The following is a 22,871-nucleotide window of genomic DNA, read 5'->3' on the forward strand; positions in this document are numbered from 1 at the left end:
TTCATCTGTGACTAACATAGCTGTGTCATCTGCGAATGTTGTAGTCGTTACATTTTCGTTTGTTGGTATGTCGTGTGTAAATATTAAATATAATATAGGACCCAGAACACTACCTTGAGGGACTCCAGATCGTATAGGGTAGATTTTCGATGTATCTGCTTCATGCTTGACACGGTAGTACCTTTCTTCTAAATATGATTTTAGTATAGTAAACATTGAATCAGGAACGTTCATTTTTATTTTGAAGAGCAACCCTTCATGCCAGACTTTATCAAAAGCCTGGCTGACGTCAAGAAAAAGTGCAGAACAGTACTTTTTTTCTTCAAAAGTTTTATTTACTATATCAACGACTCTATGAACTTGTTCTATTGTTGAATGCTTCTCTCTGAAACCAAACTGGTGATCCGGAAAAAGATTATTATCAGTTATTATCTTCATTAGCCTGGTCGCTAATAGCTTCTCAAATAGTTTAGCTAGTACCGGTAAGAGACTAATAGGACGATAAGAGGTATGTTCGTGAGGTGGTTTACCATGTTTATGGATCATTATTATATCAGCAATTTTCCATTGCGTTGGTACAATTTTCAGCCTTATTGCGGCGTTGAATAGTTGTGTTATCATAATTACACCTTTATCTGGTAACTCTTTTAAGATAGTTCCTGTTATAAGGTCATAGCCAGGAGCTTTTTTGGTTTTTAATCTATATTGAATAGTATTTTTTACATCTCTTTTTGTTACTGGTTTAATTTGCTCACTTGGCTGTTGGATTGTTGCTAGACTTTCATAGATAGCCTCATCTTCTTCAGCACTGACAGAGGGCAGATGTTGAAAAACTTCTTCAAGATATTTTCCAAATGCCTCTGCTTTTCCTTGATCTGTTCTCGACCATGAGCCATCTGAATTTATTAATGCTGGTATGTGTTTACTGGGTTGTTTTAATTTCCTGGTTGCCTTCCAAAGTGAATAATCGGTATCTGCTGTTGGTGTTAAATTTTGAAGATAATTTTCGATGTAGGAGTTTTTGTGCTGTAGTATTGTATTTTTCAGCTGTCTTGCGGCTCTACTGTAGTTCATTTTGTCTTGATGCTGCCTTGTGTTTTGCCATATCTTTCTTAGTCTCCTCTTCTCTGATTTCTTATATTAATAGGATTGTTTCTTTTATTCTGTGTATCTTTACATTTTGGAGTGGCATTCCAAGCAGCTTCTTGGAGAAGTGTAGTAAATTCATATACTGCCAATTCAAGTTCATCTTTTGTTTTGAGAGAAATATTAAGGTTTATTTTTTGATGTATTTCTTCCCTGAACTCATTCCAGTCAGTTTTATGATTGTGCAGTTTTGCTGGACGTTCCTTCTCAACAAATCTTGAATTTAGCGTCGCTATTACAGGGGTATGGTCTGAAGCAATTTCATAATTTGGTACAATATTTAGATAGCCTTCTCCAAAACCTTTGCTTACAAAGAAGTCAAGACAGTCCGGAAGTCTACTAGGGTCAGTAGGCCAGTAAGTAGGTGTGTAACTAGGTAAGTATCAAGCATCGAAACTAAACGGACGTGTTGGCTCTCCGTATTTACATTCAGTTTTTCAGTACTGTAAATAAATGTTATTAATAAACAATTAAAGTTGATAAAAGTATGATCTCATTCGAACCTTTGAGGAGACAGCTTTTTTCTCGTGCCTTTAATAAAATTTAAAAGTAATAAAATAGCAATTAGTGATACTGCCAGCATTTTAGGTAAGAAATAAAAACTCCATTTTAAATAATATAAAACAAAAATAATGATCATTTTTATTGTGTATATAATTAATAAGCAATAAAATGCAAGGAACCAGTGGTGGCGGTTACCAAGCAAATTATATTATTCCAAACGTTACTACAAACCAAAATCAACCCTGCTCGCACAATGGATATCCCCAGCAGTTTCAAATACATCCTAGTAACGTGTTTCAAAATTTGAATGATCCAAACCAACATTTACAATACGGTTTGCAACAACAAATGCAACCTTCGTTCCTTATGCAGTACCATCCACCAATATGGCAACAACCGATGGAAATACAAAATGGACAAATCTCCGATCAGCCGGCATACCAGAGTACATCATCGTCGCAAACTGGAAATATACGCAACATAGGAAAGAATCAACACCTTAATAATACTTCTAGTCACTCCATCGAAGTTTCTTCGCCAAACCAAGATGGAGAAAATGGCGATGTAGATACAATTAAACACTATGAAATATACGAACCAAATGAATTCCAAACAGTAGAATCGTATAAAGGAAAACGGAAAAGAATAAACAACAGTCCAACGAACCAAGCAAAGGCAAAACCACGCATCGAAGAAAATAATACTGTCAAAATAAATAATCATTTTGAAGTATTAAATGAAATCCACGATGAACAAGAAGAAAAAGAAAATGATGTTCCTGTCAAAAAGGAAAAAATTCCACCATTTATTTTATACGGAGTTACCAAAGCAGTCCAAAAACTTTTAGGCTTAATAAAATCAGCAACAGTGGATTTTACTTACAAATTACTAACGAACAATAATATGAAAATTCAACCAAACACAGTTGAGAGTTATAAATTAATTAAAGAAACCCTGGATGCTAACAAAATAGTACGGCATACCTACAAATTACCGGAGGAAAAACTATACAGAGTTGTGCTAAGGAATCTTCATCATAGTACTCCGCAAGGTGATATAATAGATGTCTTAAAAAAACAAGGACATAACGTTAAACACCTAATGAATGTAAAAAATCGGGCAACAAATGAACCACGTGATCTCTTCTTCATAGATTTAGAAAAAAAGCAAAACAACAATATATATATATATATATATATATATATATATATATATATATATATATATATATATATATATATAAAATAGGAACTCTGTTAAATGCAGTAATTCGATTTGAAGCCCCAAGGAAGAAACAAACTATAGTCCAATGTAAAAGATGCCAAAATTATGGTCATACACGAAATCAATGTACACTACAATACAGATGTGTCAAGTGTGCTGGACAACACGACTACCGTAAATGTGCAAAGAAGAAAGAAGACGGAAAACCAGCAAAATGTATTCTATGTGGGGGCGCTCATCCTGCAAATTATAAAGGCTGTCAAGTCTACGTTGAGTTATTAAATAAAAGAGTTCCAAAAACACGAACAACAATAATAATAAAAATGAATTCCAAAAAACCGAATCAATTTATCCATCTACATCGCAGCAATATATTGGCCCTAGACCTACGTCAAGCCCGAACCAACCAAAAACTGTATTAACATATGCACAAGCTACATAAAAAATATAGCTACAAATGATATCTATTCATATCTAAATCAACAAAACATGTACCTGCAACAACAAAATTTATTTCTCCAACAAACTTTGGAAAAACAGCAAAAAACCATAAATGAACTTACACAAGAAATCAGAGAACTAAGAGAAGAACTCAAACATGCACTCTCTCTGAAAACAAATGGGTGAGTTACTTAAGGTAGGACTCTGGAATGCAAATGGACTAGCAAATCATAAAAACGAATTGCAATATTTCCTGTTAGAAAACAATATTGACATAATGCTAATATCAGAGACACATTTAACAAGCAACCACAACCTTAAATTTTATGGATATATAATTTATAATGCACCACACCCTGATGCTGAAAGGCATGCTAGAGCAGGTGCAGCCGTTATTATTCGAAAAGGGATTAAACACTATCACCTTGGTAACATAAAACAGCCACACCTTCAGGCAGCAAGTATTATCATAGAAGATTGGCTTGGACAAGTAGCAATATCTGCAGCATATCTTCCACCAAACTATCCACCGAATAAAGAATCATTTACTAATTATTTTAATTCACTAGGTAATAGATTTCTTGCCGGTGCTGACTATAATGAAAAACATGTGAGTTGGGGCTCTCGACTTTCTCCACCAGGTAGAGGTAGAATCCTCTTTCAAGTGATGCAGGAACTACATCTCAAATACTTATTAGAATTAAGTTTGGATGTAAGTAGATTTCTCTTTTAATGAGCTTTCCGATGAACCATTAAAGACTTTTGTGAATAATTAAAGTGAAAATAACGATGTATTTAGATTTAAAATGGAAAAAGATTGTTTAGATTAGAGGTAATTATCAATTTCTAGAAAAGTGGTTTTATGGAGAAAGTTTGGAATTTTAGTATCTTTGTTTCAACACGAGTAAATATTAGATAGTTCTCAGAAAGTAATTAGGATGATCGGAATAATTTTGAGGGTGACTGTTTGTTTGTCAAATGGAAAAGTCGAGGTTTATGATGCTTGGCAATGTGGAAGGGGAAAAGTAGTTAGAATGATTGAGAGAGGTTGAAAAGGAAGGCATTATGTTTTTGGCATCGATGAGGAGCGGTTCGACGTGTTTAGTGGATAGATAGTTAGCAGATACCAGTGGCTGTTTGATAGTGGAGAATAGTGTTGAAAAGTGGAACGAGAGACAGATCAAATTGAGACGAAATACCTCTTTGATTCTGTATTATTGTGAGAAGGATAGCAGAGAATTTTTGGAGTTTTGTTTGAATCGAGTACGTGTCAAAAGAAGGCCCGGCTTGTTGGAGAATTGGTGCTGGTATGCTGACAGTTTTGAAGCTGGACAAAGGAGAGGGCTTTGATGAGTAGCCTTTAACATAGTCAACGAGGGAGAGCTGTTTTGGCTCACGAGAAGACATCAGAGTGAGTGAAGCAAAAGGTCAGTCAATTTATGTGAAAGAGATTTTTATGTTCGGAAACTAAATTTTTGAGTAAAAGGCATATGAATTAAAATTCCAATATTTCAAAAAGTAAATAGTAAATATAGGTAATCTTACAAATACATGAATTTGTTTTGTTTAGTTTGTTTTACCAAAGTCATCGGGAACAAACCGGTAAATTGTTTGTTTTTAACTATAATAAATTTAAGTGGTAAAAATTTCATTCGGACATCTGTGTCCACAGGTTTTTAGAGTCGATAGATTTCAGAGTATTGATTTTGATAAATAAAAGATAATTCTGTATTTTTTATTTTAATATTTTGCTTTGTTTCTTTTCCCTATTTTATCCCGATTAGGATCAACTCAGAGATACTGAAACCACGAGAGAAGATAAGTATAACGTGAGATAATTTGGATTTTTTTTAATAGTATAAAAAAGGCACCCTGAGATTTTTTATTCAATTTTTATGTATGATTTGCGACATTTAAATAATAAATCAAATAAATAATAATTAATATAAAATTAATAAGAAGCAGATCATAACAACATGGCGAGCCAACGTTAGGGCATTAAAGTATCTCTGGTTGTGAATTTGAAGGGAATAGGAGACGGAAAAACAGGTGAAGGAAAATTTATTTGCCCGTCGGAAAGAGTTTGATATATTTAAAATTTTTTGAAATATTTGTTTGACTTAATTTTTTTTATCTAGGTACAATTTTACATATTTATTTTTTTTTGATTAATTTGAATTTTGAAATATTTAAAAATTTGTGGGATAAATTGATTATATCTGGGGAGAGAAAAATTTTCGTCTCGACAGCATACAAGGTATTTTCGAATTTCATATTAGGCGGGGATAAATTTTAAATACATGTCGATAACAACCAGAAGCAAAAGCAAAGAAAACAAAAAACAAGAAGAACATTTGGAACAAGAAGAACATATAGAACAAGAAGACATTTTTGAAACAACAATCATGGCATCAGAACAACAAGAATTATCAGGAATAGATAAATTATTACAACTAATGCAACTCCAGTCACAAAAACTGGATAAAATGGATGACAATCAAAGAGAAACAAAACAAGCAATGGATAAAATGCAAGAAAATCAGGAAGAAACATCAAAGAAAATGGATGAGACACAACAAAAAATGGATCAAAAAATGGATGAAACAAAAAGAATAATGCAAGAAAATCAGAAGGAAACAAAACAAGCCATAGAAGAGAACAACAAGAAAATGGAGGAACGCATAGAAAAGTATTAAATGAAAATTAAAGATCACATGCAAGAACAAGAAATGAGAATGAAGGATCACATGAAAGAACAAGAAATGAAAATTCAAGATAAAATAAAGGAGTTAACGAATGGCCAGAAAAAGGAACTAGAAAATTTGGAAAATAAGTTGGAAAACGCATTACAAGAGGACAGACGAGAAATAGAAAGACAAATGGAGGAAATCAAGAATCAACAGAATTTCGAAGAAAGAAGAGAAACGATTATCCATAGTACAGAGGATGTGAAAATAAGATTTGGCGGGGATGTAAAAAAATTACACCCAGTAATTTTCATGAACAATTTAAAAAAGAAAATACGATACATCGATAACTTCGAGACAGCCAAAGAAACGATAAGGAACCATCTTAAAGATGAGGCAAGTTTATGGTTTGATAGCAAAGAAGAAGAATTGGACAATTGGCATAAATTCGAACAAAAGTTCCTGAGTTTTTTCTGGGGAAAAATACAACAGCTAGAAATAAACAAGGAATTGCAAAATGGGAGGTACCATGATAGAATGGGTATTTCAGAGTTAACATATGCACTACAATTATATAATAATGCAAAACATCTACACTACAATTATTCATCCGAACAGCTAGTAGAACTGACAGCCAGACATTTTGAAGATACCTTAGAAGATCACATAACTCTACAAAACTACAAAGATATCGACAGTTTGTGCCAATTTTTGCAAATACGAGAAGCAAAAATGAGAGAAAGAGAAATAAGAAGATTGCAAGATAATTATAGACAACGCGAAAATTGAGACTATAGAGATAGAAGACAGAACTTTAGGAGAGATTATACAAGAAGAGAAAACGAAAATAGAGACAACGGAAGAGGAAACTATGAACAAAGAAATCGGCAATGGAACGAAGACAGATATCGAGAAAACCAGAATAGAAATAACAACCGCACAAATCAAGAAGACAGAAATGATAATAGAAGGAATGAACAGGAAAATCGTGGAAACCGGTACGGGTCCGACAGACAAAGAGAAAACAGAAGAGCGGTAAACAGCACGCAAATATATGAATATGAGGATGAGAGACAAAGCGACGGAAGAAGAAGCGAAGAAGAACAGCAAGCGTTTTTTCACGAAAGCGCTCACTAAAAACAAAAGAACAAACAGGAATTTTTTGTCACCCGAAGGAATTTATTAAATTAGCAGGAAATAATGATAAAGGAAGTGGATAAAATTTAAAATTTGTAGATGGTTTTATAAATGAGAAACCGATTAAAATTATGATTGATACTGGTTCAGAAATTACTTTGATTAACAGGAAATTAATAGAAGAGGTTGATTTGACGAATTTAATTTACAAAATTCCTAGGGTAACTTTAGTGGGCGCAAATAAACGGACTTTGGCAACAATAAATGAAGGAATACGAATAAAGGTTCGATTGGGGAAGAAATTTTATGCACTACAATGTGTTATAATGCCAAACATGATGCATGATATGATCGTAGGAGTGGATGAATTGTCAGAAAAGCATGTGGTGATAGATTTCAAAAATAACACGATGAAAATCACAGATGGAAAAGAAGAAGAACCTAACATTCTGGAAATGGACAAGGAACATGAGAAACGGAAAAAGGATAATGCAGACAAAAAACAAACGGTGGAAATGAATTTGGCAATGAAGCAGGGACAGAGAAGAAAGAGGAGAAAGCAACAGAAGATAAATAAAAACAATGAAGCCTGGGATTCCTCGAAAAAGGAGATGAGCCCAGAAGAAGAAAAAGAAGAAAAAAGAGTGACAAAGGAAATTGACGATTGGAATTCCTCGAAAAAAGAGATGAGTCCAGAAGAAGAAAAATAAGAAAGAAAATTGATAAAAGAAAATGAAGATTGGGATTCCTCGAAAAAAGAGATGAGCCAAGAAGAAGAAAAAGAAGAAAGAAGATGGATAAAAGAAAATGAAGATTGGGATTCCTCGAAAAAAGAGATGAGCCCAGAAGAAGAAAAAGAAGAAAAAAGATTGACACAGGAAAATGAAGCTTGGGATTCCTCAAAAGATGAGATGAGCCCAGAAGAAGAAGAGATCAGAATAGAACAAGAAGGCGGAAAAGATATAATTGAGACTGCGGTATTTAAAGAGGAAGTATGCAAAATGGAGAAGACAGAATACACAATAAACATGTGTAGAGAATTGGAGGAAAAAGAAAGAAAATTGATATGTGGAGAAGAAAAGGAGAAGGAACTGCGTGTAATATTGAGGGAATGTGAAAATTTAATAAATGAAGAAAACAGAGTAGCCAAAAAGTATGAAAATTCATTTGAGACTAACGACTTAGGATATTTTCGATCGAAAACTTACCCTATCCCATCTAAGTACAGACACTGGGAAAAAGAAAGCAATTGTTTTTCAGGTGGGACTCAATATTTTGACACAATAGAAAAGTGTTGTTGTCGAGAGAAAATCATACTTTTGTTGCACTTATTAATACTGATTTTATCTCAAAACAAGGCGGGGATGTTATTGTGTTTGCATTTTATCAATCAAAAGCAAAATAAAAATTAAATTACATTTTTTTTAAATAACGCGGGCACATAAATTTGATACACCCTGTATATTGAGCTGTAGGTATTTATTAGAATTAAGTTTGGATGTAAGTAGATTTCTCTTTTAATGAGCTTTCCGATGAACCATTAAAGACTTTTGTGAATAATTAAAGTGAAAATAACGATGTATTTAGATTTAAAATGGAAAAAGATTGTTTAGATTAGAGGTAATTATCAATTTCTAGAAAAGTGGTTTTATGGAGAAAGTTTGGAATTTTAGTATCTTTGTTTCAACACGAGTAAATATTAGATAGTTCTCAGAAAGTAATTAGGATGATCGGAATAATTTTGAGGGTGACTGTTTGTTTGTCAAATGGAAAAGTCGAGGTTTATGATGCTTGGCAATGTGGAAGGGGAAAAGTAGTTAGAATGATTGAGAGAGGTTGAAAAGGAAGGCATTATGTTTTTGGCATCGATGAGGAGCGGTTCGACATGTTTAGTGGATAGATAGTTAGCAGATACCAGTGGCTGTTTGATAGTGGAGAATAGTGTTGAAAAGTGGAACGAGAGACAGATCAAATTGAGACGAAATACCTCTTTGATTCTGTATTATTGTGAGAAGGATAGCAGAGAATTTTTGGAGTTTTGTTTGAATCGAGTACGTATCAAAAGAAGGCCCGGCTTGTTGGAGAATTGGTGCTGGTATGCTGACAGTTTTGAAGCTGGACAAAGGAGAGGACTTTGATGAGTAGCATTTAACATACTCAACGAGGGAGAGCTGTTTTGGCTCACGAGAAGACATCAGAGTGAGTGAAGCAAAAGGTCAGTCAATTTATGTGAAAGAGATTTTTATGTTCGGAAACTAAATTTTTGAGTAAAAGGCATATGAATTAAAATTCCAATATTTCAAAAAGTAAATAGTAAATATAGGTAATCTTACAAATACATGAATTTGTTTTGTTTAGTTTGTTTTACCAAAGTCATCGGGAACAAACCGATAAATTGTTTGTTTTTAACTATAATAAATTTAAGTGGTAAAAATTTCATTCGGACATCTGTGTCCACAGGTTTTTAGAGTCAATAAATTTCAGAGTATTGATTTTGATAAATAAAAGACAATTCTGTATTTTTTATTTTAATATTTTGCTTTGTTTTTTTCCCTATTTTATCCCGATTAGGATCAACTCAGAGATACTGAACCCACGAGAGAAGATAAGTATAACGTGAGATAATTTGGATTTTTTTTAATAGTATAAAAAAGGCACCCTGAGATTTTTTATTCAATTTTTATGTATGATTTGCGACATTTAAATAATAAATCAAATAAATAATAATTAATAAGAAGCAGATCATAACAGTATACATATTTATGGTTATTCAAATACGAGATATCCTTTTCCCCACAAAATTGTAATTTAAAATATTGTAGCGTGATTAGTGTAATTACTTCTAATTACAATAAAACCAGCGGTTCGTAATTTATATACGACTTTATTTTTATTTATACAAGTTTACTTTACAAACTTTAGCTTAAGACTAACTCTATTTACAAATATGTCCTATTTATATATGCGATACAGATATTCCAGAAATATCTATATATCTCCAGCTATGTCCATGTGACTCGACCGCTTGGACGTCATCGGCGCTGCATCGGCGTATCTCGAAACATCGATAGTGTTCTGTCTGTCCCGAGACGGGAGCTGGTATACGAGGGTAGGTCAATAATTATTTTGTTACACTGCTCCCCTCTTAAGATCTGAGCGTCCCGATCAGCAACTCTAGATGGCCCAGGATGGCGGAATCTACAGGATTCTCCAGCTCTGCATACACCCCTAGAAAAGAAGTAACAGTCTACTGTCTTTGAAGGGTATGACATCTTCGGGTTCATGCAACACACAGTAATCCGTACGCCAGTTTCTCTGAAGATCACTTCCAGCATGCTTCTCACAATCTTCCAATCCAGATTTTCTACTGCATGGCCAATTTTTGGTAAAGCCAAATCTTTGATGTCATAATTACAGACCATTTTCTTCAAATTAGTTAGAGCACGCCATATGTTCTCGTAGCTTGGCGTGTCCGTATAAGACTTCCTGGTCACTATATACAGCAAAGATCGAGGACCATCTTCCAATCGCAATACTCTTCCAATTTTAGGTTGTTGATTCCTTAACTCGTCCAGGCGGCCGAACTTTCTATTGAATACGGACGAGATTCCTTTAGTCATCTCGAGGTCTTGTGCAACACAGTGGGCTAGAGAGACGTTTTCTGGAACACCAAACAGATCTTGCTGAACTTCTGTGGTCACGCCGAATCTAGCACTCTTTCTTTCTGCGTAATTTGACATAAATTCCTTAAAACTTGGCTGTGGTGCATCTTTCATCTCCTGTTGGAGGACTCGGGCTTCCTCTGTTTCATTTGAGCCAGCATATGGTGCAAGACGATTTATGTGAATAACTTTTGGTTTACCGTTTGGTAACTTCTTAATTTTGTATATTACGTCATTTATTTTCTTCTTAACTTCATACGGACCTTCCCATTGTCTTTGCAGTTTAGGACACAGGCCTCGACGACGTTGTGGATTATAAAGCCAGACAAGATCACCTACTTCGAAGCTTTCATTCTTGCAGCGAGAATCATATTGATCTTTCATTCTGTCACTGGCTATCTGGATGTGTTGTCGGGCAAGTTCATGAATGTTGTTCATTCGTAACTTCAGGCGGTCTACGTATTCTTCGCCTGCAACATATTCCTCGGAAGGTCTGCAGCCAAACTCTAGGTCGCAGGGCAAACGAACTTCACGACCCAACATCAGGCAGGTTGGTGTTTGACCTGTAGTTTCATTCACGGCCGAGCGGTAGGCCATCAGGAATAAATGAATGTGTTGGTCCCAATCTCGCTGATGTTCAGATACAACTTTGGACAAGTGTTTACCCATCGTTCGGTTCATCCTCTCGACCATTCCATCTGATTGAGGATGCAGGGGTGTTGTTCTGGTCTTATTGGCACCAATCAATTTACAAACGTTTTGGAAAAGAGCTGACTCAAAGTTTCGCCCTTGGTCGGAGTGGATCTCCAAGGGAACACCAAATCGGCTGAAGAATTCTTTAACAAGTACCTCTGCAACGGTAGCAGCTTCTTGATTCGGTAATGCATAGGCCTCGGTCCATTTCGTAAAATAGTCCATGGCTACCAGAATGTATTTATTTCCAGCATCGGTTTCTGGAAATGGACCTGCAATGTCGATTGCTACTCTTTCCATAGAACTTCCAACATTGTACTGTCTCATGGGTGCTCTCTTTTTACCAACTGGACCATTACCGGATGCACACAGTTCACATTTCCGGCACCATCTTCTTACATCATCTTTACAGTTCACCCAATAGAACCGTTCTCGAACCTTTTGCAGAGTCTTCGTAATACCAAAGTGTCCACCTGATGTACCGTCATGCAACTGACGCAATACTTCTGACACTTTACTTTTAGGTACAATCAACTGAAGCTTAGATTCTGTACCATCATCGTTCTCAAAGGTTCTGTACAGAAGATCATCTTTTAGTATCAGGCAATTCCATTGGCTCCAGTAGGCCTTGACTTCCGGACTACATGCACTAATGTTTTGCCAACTAGGTCTCTCACCTCGACGCATCCAATCCAATACTCTTTTTATACATGGATCGTCTTCTTGGGCTTCTTGTAACTGTTGTGGCCGCCATTGCTCATTAACGACGGTGGTTCGTCTCACGGGGCAAAATCGTTCCTCTAATTTGGCACAGTGATTACAATTTGCACTGCATGGTCGTCTCGAAAGGGCATCAGCATTTGAATGAACTCTTCCGGCCCTGTGTTCTATCTCATAATCATATTCTTGAAGTCGTTCTAACCATCTTGCCATCTGGCCCTCTGGATTACGGAATTGTATGAGCCATTTTAGAGCAGCGTGATCTGTTCGAAGAAGGAACTTTCTGCCGTACAAGTATTTATGGAAATGTTCGCAAGCCTTCACTACACCCAGCAGTTCTCTTCTGGTAACGCAATAGTTTCTTTCTGGTTTCGACAGGACTTTGCTGAAATAAGCGATGACTTTTTCCTGTCCATCCTGGATTTGTGAGAGAACAGCTCCTATGGCACTGTTGCTAGCATCGGTATCCAAAACAAATTTTCCTGCCTGTCCCGGGTAGCTTAATATCGGTGCACTGATCAGAGCCCTTTGTAGTTGTTCGAAAGCTTTTTGACACTCCTCACTCCATGTATATTCTTTGCCCTCCTCCGTCAACTTTGTTAGGGGCTTGGAGATATTGGCAAATCCTTTGACAAATCGTCGGTAATATGTACATAGGCCAAGGAAACTTCTAATTTCATGTTTATCTTTTGGTACTGGCCAATCTTTAATTGCATCAATCTTTTCAGGATCAGCTGTTACACCATTACTCGATACAATATGTCCTAAGTACTTAACTTCTCGTCGAAACATGTGACATTTCTTCGGACTTAACTTCAAGTTCGCTGCCCTCAATCGTTGAAAGACGTCTATTAGATTCTTGGCATGTTCATCAAAGGACCTTCCAACCACAATTACATCATCCAAGTAAACCAGGCATGTTTTCCATGTTAGACCTCTTAAAACTGCCTCCATTAATCTTTCAAATGTGGCAGGGGCATTACATAAACCAAACGGCATAGCCGTAAACTGCCAAAGCCCTGATCCTATCGAAAATGCGGTTTTCTCCCGATCGGCTGGCTCCATGTCTACTTGCCAATATCCACTTTTTAAATCGAGTGTGGAAAACCAACGAGAACCGGAGAGAGTATCCAATGTATCGTCTATTCTGGGCAAAGGATAACTATCTTTTTTTGTTACCGCATTGAGCTGGCGGTAGTCGATACAAAAACGCGTTGAACCATCTTTCTTCTTTACCAGAACTACTGGTGATGTCCATGGACTGTTCGATGGTTCAATTACCCCTTGTTTGTCCATATCCTTGATAATCTCTTCGGCTTCATCTCTTTTCGCAAATGGAAGTCGTCTAGGCCGTTGTCTGATTGGCTGAGCGTCTCCGGTATTTATTTTATGCGTTACTATGCTTGTTTTTCCCTTATCCTTCGTGTCAATAGCAAAAACATCTTGATACTTTATCAGCATAGATGTCACTTTTTCCGTTCGTTCATGATCAAGATCTTGGCATCTTTCAATGATCATCTCAACAAGCTCCTTTGGATACTTCGCCTTCGATGATTTCTCATTGGTATTCACAGAGCAAATTGAAGCCACGGGAACACACTGCCCGATCAAAGCTCCTCTACTTAACTTGATAGCAGTTTCCCTTAAATTCATAACTCTTACAGGGATCACATCTCGAACTTTTACCAAAGTTTTCGCCGTTAGGAACTCGACATTATCCACATCTTCGACCATCCTTAAACTTCCCTCTCGGCAGTGTCCATCAAGCATGGTCATCAGAATTTTCTCACTATTACCGGGTATGGTTACGTCGCATGTAGTAAGTAAGCGGATGACATCTTCTTTGTTGTCGTGAAAGGGCAACTCTTCACCATTGATCTTGAGAACTCCATTTTGAACATCCAATATTGCCCCCACTTTCCTTAGTACGTCCATCCCCAATATGAATTCGTCGGAGATCTCGGCAATTAATACTTGATGTTCAACTGTGGTCTGGCCAATGGATACTGACATATTAGCCTCGCCATATGTATTAATTAGCTCACCAGTCGCTGTTCTAAGCTTTACTGTTGCAGGTGATAATTTATTATGGTCTCGTACTACATCTGGACGTGCGATAGTTCTCGTTGCACCTGTATCCACCAAAAATGATCTACATCTATTACTGATACGACCTTCGATGTATAAGTTGTGGATTCCACCGGAGGACGTAAGGTTGACAGTTACTATGGGGGCTCTAGTTCTCGAGGTCGGCAGTTGCCCCTTGGTGTCGACCCGCTCTAGTTTTCCGACGGCTGTACGATCTTCTTACAATTACGACGAATGTGGCCTACGTCTCCACAATTCCAACATCTAGGCTCGCGTCTCTTTGGCATCTGATTACTTAATACTCTCCGTATCATTTCCTCCAGACGTTCATCGTTGTGTTCGTCACTTTCTTCAATGGTTCTTACTCTATGGCCTCGTGAAGTTTGACTAGCCGTTTCGTGTTCCAATGCAATAGCAAGTGCTTCATCTAAAACTTTCGGTCTTGCTAGTCGTAAAGCTTTCTGTAGTTCATTATCTTTCAGCCCATTGACGAAGGTATCTACTGCAATTTCTTCTAAAACGCTGTCTGGCACCTCTGGATAAGCCAACCGCACCACACGAGCCACATCTGCTTCAAATTCTTGCAGATTCTCACTTGCTCGTTGACTTCTACTTCGCAGTTGTGCTTTGTATACTTGTTGTAGATGGGCATCTCCATAGCGTTTTTCTAGACGAGTGAACAAGGTCTGGTAACAATTTTCTTGACCCTTGGGAATTGACCTTAATATATCTGCAGCATCACCTCGTAAAGCAGCAGTCAGGGAAACAGCCTTTTCTTGTTCGGTCCAATGATTGGCGGTCGCAATAGCTTCAAACTGTCTAAGATATATGGACCAAGAGGACTTTCCATCAAATGGTGGTAATTTGAATCTCATATTATGCGACGTTTCGTCTCTCGGTAGTTCATCTTTCACTAAAGGATCTAACGTTGCTGCATTAACTGATGGTTGTACTTTTGTATCGGTTATCCTGCTCTCTAGCTGTTTGATCTTTTCTTCTACGGTCTCTACACTTTTCTGCATCTTATCGAATGTTCTAGAAACTTCTTCAAATTTCTCATTGTTCTGTTTACAAACTTCTTCTAGTTTTTCGTTGTTTTGCCTACAGACCTCTTTAATTATTTGAGAAGTCTCATTGAATCTTTTAGCAACATTTTCGAATTTCTCGTCGCTTTTTCTACTAACTTCTTCAAGTTTCTCGTCGCTTTTTCTAGAAGTTTCATCGATCTTTTGAGAAACACTTTCAAATTTCTCGTTGTTCTGTCTAGAAGTTTCATCGATCTTTTGAGAAACACTTTCAAATTTCTCGTTGCTTATCTTAGAAGTATCATCAATCGTTTCAGAAACAGTTTTTAATTTCGATAAGATTGCTTGTTCTGCTGACTGGAAGTGGAACGTCTCTGGATCATCTCCGTTCTTCGTTAGGACTTCCTCGAGTCGTGCTTGTAGAACTATCTTGAGCCCACTGCTGTCCAGATCCCGTTCCTCGAGCTGTTCACGGAGCTGTTTTACTGTAAGTTCTCGTAGCAACATCTTTGGTCGGCACACACGTACTTTCCAAAATGTCTTTTAAAAGTCTTTCCGAATACCGAACAATCAACGCACTTTAACTATTCCCGACGAATAAAGTCCAAAAGTCTTTTAAAGTCTTTCCGAATACCGAACAATTAACGCACTCCGGTTATTCCCGACGAATAAAGTTCAAAAGTCTTTTAAAGTCTCTCTGTAATTCACTTATTTATATCGCACTAAGTTAACCGAACACCGACACCAACTGTAGCGTGATTAGTGTAATTACTTCTAATTACAATAAAACCAGCGGTTCGTAATTTATATACGACTTTATTTATATAAGTTACAGACGAATTTATCTTATACCTAACTCTATTTACAAATATGTCCTATTTATATATGCGATACAGATATTCCAGAAATATCTATATATCTCCAGCTATGTCCATGTGACTCGACCGCTTGGACGTCATCGGCGCTGCATCGGCGTATCTCGAAACATCGATAGTGTTCTGTCTGTCCCGAGACGGGAGCTGGTATACGAGGGTAGGTCAATAATTATTTTGTTACAATATTTATGCTGTAGAGTGCGCTCTACAACAACAAATTAGTTTAACTTTACCACATAGTTTCAAGAGGGCACATGTGTTTCGAAACTCACTCAGAAAGTTCGAATAGTTTTCCAACTTTGCACCTCTGTTAGCAATGTAGGCGTGACAACTTTAAAAGTTTTTATCTTTATGTATTTTTTAGATAGCTGAAATTCTTAATTGCTTGTACTTGTTGTCTTAAATGCATCATTAGAGTAGAATTTGCGTTAGTTCTTTATTATAAAATTTTACATATTTCAGACTAGCTATATTTCAACTAAATAAAACTAAGTTTTATAATAACATAAAACTACGTTTTATGATTTTTACACGCTTATCAATTCTATACAGATAAATAGGGATAGTAGTAAAACGGGTAGTAATAAAATGATGTGTCTTAACATCAGAGGCGGTTCACCTTAATTCACAAATTTTCTGGCCAATATTTCTTGAGTTATCAATGCAGTAATTGAAACTAACCAAAATAGGTCGGATGATTGGGATCAGGTTCCTTTTTATCTATATTAAATAAAACTGCATTTCGGTTCAGACAACATTATTTTACAATTTACAATCGGCGACTAAACCATAATAAATGTAACGTAAAAGACTGAAGTAAAATATAAGACAGATATTTATAAGCAACATAGAAAAGAACATAAAAGTAGACAGAAAAATAGTGTAAAACAAATTATATGTACAGCTGGTTCCTAAAAAAACTGATACGACTCTTAGTAAGATTTGATCATTTTGACCAGTGTATGATTGGTCTGATATTATATTATATTGATTATGACTATACAGATGGATCCAAAGTACAAAACAAAGTAGGATGTGCAATAATCAATATTCAAAGTGAATTTAAAAAATTATTCAAATTGCCTTGTGAATCATCGATATACACCGCTGAAATGATAGCGATACTTTTGGCTTTAAGACACATATTTGGTAACGAACCCTATAGCTGCATAATATTTACAGACATTAAGCCCCGTATTTATAGTCAGTACTCAAGACTGATCTCGAGATTGGTCTCAGCCAAGACGATCTTACGGCAACGTCGAGCTCAAGACCACGTTCTGTTTTATAAACGAGTCTTCGGCTAATCTCGGCCAAGATTGATCTCGAGGCTGGAAAATTATGGATTTTAAGCAATTTTGACATAGAACACCAACTAAAAACTGTCAATCGTCAAGTTAAATATCTTTGCAATGTTTTTATATTTAATTTGTTTTTTGAAAATAGATTAAAATGTTTTCAGTTAAATAAAGTTTATTTTATTGATTAAAAGTTTACATTTTTATTTTTTCTAAATCTTACATGCTATTTTTTCAAAGGTTAATGACCTCTCATAATTTCTTTCCATTATGAGATAAAGGATTTCTTTTCTTTGTGGTAAAGGATTGCATATTAAAGGAAAGTATAAATATATTCTTTGATATTACCCCAGTATAACAGAATACTGTGATATTACTTTATTCTTGGTTGGGAGTAATGGGGTTTAATGAAATATTCAAAGTTCTAAGCGAAACCACTGGGAGATATCATTTATTTCTTATGAGAGAAAGCAAAGCAAATAAAACTCTGGTATATTACCTGCCTTTTTATTAATGGTGTAAGCTTTCTTCTATGTTTATATTCTTCATCTGACTAACAACAAAGAAGAAACCATGACAGGTGGTACTTGTATAAAATGCAATTACTATTTTCATGGGAATAAGCCTCAATTTAAGTTTTAAATTAAATTTATTTAATGTTTAAATTCTTAAAGACAGATCACATGCTATAAATTTTTTGTGATGGATATTATTGAGTTAAAGTTGATTTTATGTAATCGAATTAACTATATTTTAATAAAATCGTCCCAGGAATGCAACTCATAACTATTGGTGATATTGTTTTAAAGACATCTACTCTAAAATGTATAAATATAGGTATGTCTGAATGAGTTAGATAAAATTAAATTATTAGAAGAATTTTTATCAAGCAACAACAATATTGATATAAAATATTAACAATCTTACCCAAATATCAGCAGAAAAGTAAATATAGCCTATCCATTTCTACTGGACATTAACGCTCCTCCTCCAATTCTACACTTCTATATCATCCTAATCTCCTTACTGCTTCGAACAACTCTTTTCATGGTCTTTCTTTTTTTTTCCTCCAAAAATAATCTCTTACATTCAAGTAATGTTGACCTAGCCACCTGACTTTCCATATCTATTATTTTTTGCCAGTCCTAACTCGGAACTGCCAGCCCTTACCAGTACTATGTCTATTTTCATTTCATCTTTCATATTCATTGGGTGCGTTCGGACAGCTGAGCCAGCAGTAGCTGTCAGACGTCACCGCTGGAAGTCAGCCGCTGAGAGATTTACTAAGCTTTCCCTATCACGGCTGGATACAACCACTCAGCTGATTTCTGCTTACAGCCAGCCACTACGGTCGTCCGAACGCACCCATTGTTTCAAGTGCCACAAGCATACAATGCCACTTGAAATAACTGCTTCATAATACATTTTTGCATTATAGTTGTCCTACATACATTTTTGACTTCAATCATATACCATCGATCTGCTTACTAGCTTACTCTTAGTAGTATCTTTTCTATTTCTTCTTCCCATTTATCAATTATTGCCACTCCTAAATACTTGAATTTGTTGATATTTTCAATTTTGTATGCCTTTGTTCCTGTTTTTAGTGTGAAAAATTTATTCTGTTTCATCTCTCCACACATTTCAATACACTTAATATTTTATTTTTGTTTCATTTATAGACATGCAATTTTCTTGCTTCACCTCTCAAGTTTCTAAACAACTTCAGCTTTTTTTCTTGTTAAGAGGACTATGTCATCTGCATAAATAATGGTATACAGTGATGAGCGTGCTATTAACTGGCAAAATGACATAAAAGATGGAAACATATAGTATGTTGTGAAATAAAAGGAGATGAAACTAGTAGAGGTGTACAATTATCAATAGGAACCTATAAATTTACATTACATTACATAATTTTCCACCTTTAGACCTCTGTGACAGTTGTCATACTCCTGCCACACATCTAAAGGTGACAAACTATGTAATGTAAATTTATAGGTTCCTATAGATAATTTTACATCTCTTTTTATTTCACAACATATGTTTTGCGCTATTTTGCTGGTTATTAGAGTGCTCATCACAGTATTGCTGTTTACACACCTGGACCTCGGAGGTAATCTACACTATGTCGACATGGTGTTTTTTTATTAGTTGGATTATACACATTGGTTATATATTATCATTAAAATATAGTCATATTGTCTTTCAACTAATTATGGGATATATCAGATTTTTATTAACATCCTAAGTGCTCTAAACTTTGTTGCAAACACATGCTAAACACAGTTGCTCGAAATGACATAGTGTAGTTTACCTCCGAGGTCCAGATGTGTAATTAATTTTATATTTGGTAAGGAAAGGTTTGTCAAATAAATACTTATTTAAGAAGAGGGAAACTCATACTCATTTATTTTAAAATAAAATATAAAAAATACATATTAAGAAATAAAATAAAAAATATATCTAACATAATACAGATTCAATAATGTATTCTCAGAATAAATAAACAAATTCCAGTTGAACAAGAGAAAGACAGAAGGTTACTATATATTTATATTCCAAAAATATATGGTGAAAGTACAATAGTAGAGTAGCAGTAGACAGGTAGGTAAAATAAATGATGATAAATTGATAAAGCACTGGAAACAACGATAAAGCACTAGAATCAGGCTAAATAGCATCTAAAATATGAAGACCAGAGAAGATATAATTTTGAACTATACAGGGCATACCACGATCCATATACTTTCATCAAAATAGGACCACAGTCTAAGAGGAAGGATGGAAGCATATGAAATACTTTCCAAAATAAACACACAAATGTCAGCTGGACATATAACGAGAGAAAGACTATAGATTAGATATAAGGAACAAATAGAATAAGACATTGATATTTTAAAAATAAAAAATTGCAAGAACAAATCCTGAAATAGATTGGAATGGAGCTGTATTCCTCAAGAGACCAAAACTCGAACAAAAAGGGTTGTCGAACAATGATCATGATAACATTTTGAGAAATAATAGACAAAAAAATCAAACACAATAAGAGTAGGTATTCAATAATGTATTCTCATGCAAAATATTGTTGAAAAAAATGTCACCAAAAATTTAGAGATTGTTCCACATCATTAACATGTCTATTTACCACCAGATCATTATTTACCTAGATTGTAAGGTACTGCTGTAGCACATATTATTGCAAGACATGTATATAATTTGATTTGTAGACCTTGTTGAAGAAAGGAAACTCTCTTTTCCAGGTTCCAAATAGCTTTTCTACATTTCTTGTTCTCACATGAGTACTATGGTAAAAATATCTTATTTTCTTGATCATTACCTAAAAAGATATTTATGTCTATTAAATAACCTACTATTTATTTAGCAATTATCAATAAATACCTGGCTGTAATACTGGGGTAAGTAGATAGTGTCTGCATGCATACCCACTACTGTCATCTATTCCTATTAATAATCCTGGAATTTCACTTCTTTCCATTTCACAATTTCACTCTTAATGCTCTTAGATCAAATATTGAATGACTTGATAAACTTGTTGTTGAACAGTAATATACATAATTCTCAGTTGAACAGTAATTTCTCTTCTAGTACCTACAAATTCATTTACATAATAAGAGCCTGAATAACATATTGTGTCTTTACAGTACCTGCACATTTTTGGAAAGTGGGCTTCCTCATAAAAACTGGTTATATTCCTATAAGTAGCATAAAACCTTTGTTGTTTAAGTTAATGCGCTGATTCGCTGATGAACTTCAATATTGTAATACTCCATTGTATTTTAGATTATATTTTTATCTTGAATATATCGCTTTTGTATACTTCCCGGGCGATTTTCTTCTCCAATATTATCAATAAACTCTAAAAATGCTTTTACTTCTTCATACATTTTTATTGTAATTAGAAAAACAAAAAATATATGTTGGAACTGAATTAAAAATATTCAAAATTCAAACAATAACAAACAAAGTTAGGTTAGAATCGCGGTCTTGAGGAAGGTCGATCGATGACTTGAGATTCGGCTGTCATTTTGCACTTCCCAAGACAGCGTCGTGTCTCGAGATCGTTTTATAAAACACAAATTTGGTTCAAGGTCGGTCTTGAGCATCGACGCTGTCTTGAGACTCGACTATAAATACGGGCCTAAGAGTGTCGTTGATAGACTAACTAACGTACATAAGTCCCAACAACTCAATCATATAGAACTGGAAATTATGACTCTTTATAATAAAATTGCAAATTTAGGAAAAAACATCATTATATCATGGATAAAGGGACACGCAGGCATTAGGGGTAACGAAATAGTAGACAGGCTAGCCAAATCCGCCCTAGAAATAGGCGAAGAACTTTCCATGAACTTACTACCCATTTCGGATATTGATATTATTAGTAGACGACACCAAAAAGAAAATTGGCAAAGGTATTATCGAAACACGAGAACTGGTAGTAATTACAAACAAATGCAGCCTGAAATTACCATTAAAAGATGGTTTCATTCTGTCTCAAATCGCCATTTTATAAGAGATTGAGATGTAATCATGCTCTTACCCCCCTTCATATGTACAGTTTGGGTCTCACAGAGTCACCTAACTGTGAGTGTGGAAAAGAAGGTGATCTACTACATATTCTCCTCGAATGTTCACATCAATCAGTAAATATAAACAAATTTTATGATAATCTTAATATATTAAAAATCCACTTCCCGTCTACCTGAACAATTTGATATTTTCCGAAGATATTAATATATTAAAAACAATTTACGAACATATCAAAAACTGTAAATATAGATTGTAGCAATAAAATTTACCATGTATTTAAGAAATTTTGTTAAAACAAAGCAGGCATGTTTGTTAAAACAAAACAAACATGTTTGTTTTGTTGTTATTTTTTTTAAACTTTGTAGATTTAAGTAATTATTGTATATTATAGTTGAAAAAAGAAAAGAACAAAAAAGAGAAAAAGAAAATAAAAAAAAACAGAAAAAGCAAAAAAAGCAAAAAAAGGAAAAAAACTAAGAAGATGTAAACCTCCGCGAAGTTGAATCAGGTTTACGTCTTAGCGTAGTAAAAAAAAAATTATAAAAAATAACAATAAAAAAAATAAAAAGAAATAATAAAAAAAAAAAATTAACAATACAAAAAATACAACAAAAAATATAAAAAAAAAAAAATTTACAAAAAAAAATGAACAACCAAAACAGAGTATTATTTAGATGATAATTGTAGATAATAATGTTAGTTTGTTATGTATTTAGAGTTAGAAATACAGAAAAAATTCCTCTGATTGAAAAATCAAATTTGTTTGTTTTTAAAATAACAAATGTCTGGCTAATTGGCTCGGCCAAAGCCATCA

At 34.8% G+C, this 22,871-nt stretch overlaps 1 protein-coding gene and 1 long non-coding RNA gene across 3 annotated transcripts in view; both read right to left on the reverse strand.

The window, feature by feature from the left end:
• LOC114332030 (transient receptor potential-gamma protein) overlaps positions 1-22,871 on the reverse strand; it is a 673,697-nt gene that overhangs the window by 214,916 nt on the left and 435,910 nt on the right. The gene's annotated exons all lie outside the window — the stretch shown is intronic.
• LOC126880494 (uncharacterized) lies at positions 20,553-21,624 on the reverse strand. The gene is made up of 3 exons (XR_007696607.1): positions 21,169-21,624; positions 20,903-21,112; positions 20,553-20,840 (listed from the first exon to the last, which is right to left on the reverse strand). It is a non-coding gene; the product is annotated as an uncharacterized LOC126880494 (long non-coding RNA).

The sequence above is a fragment of the Diabrotica virgifera genome, chromosome 1 (genome assembly GCF_917563875.1).
Source record: "Diabrotica virgifera virgifera chromosome 1, PGI_DIABVI_V3a".
Classification (NCBI taxonomy): domain Eukaryota; kingdom Metazoa; phylum Arthropoda; class Insecta; order Coleoptera; family Chrysomelidae; genus Diabrotica; species Diabrotica virgifera.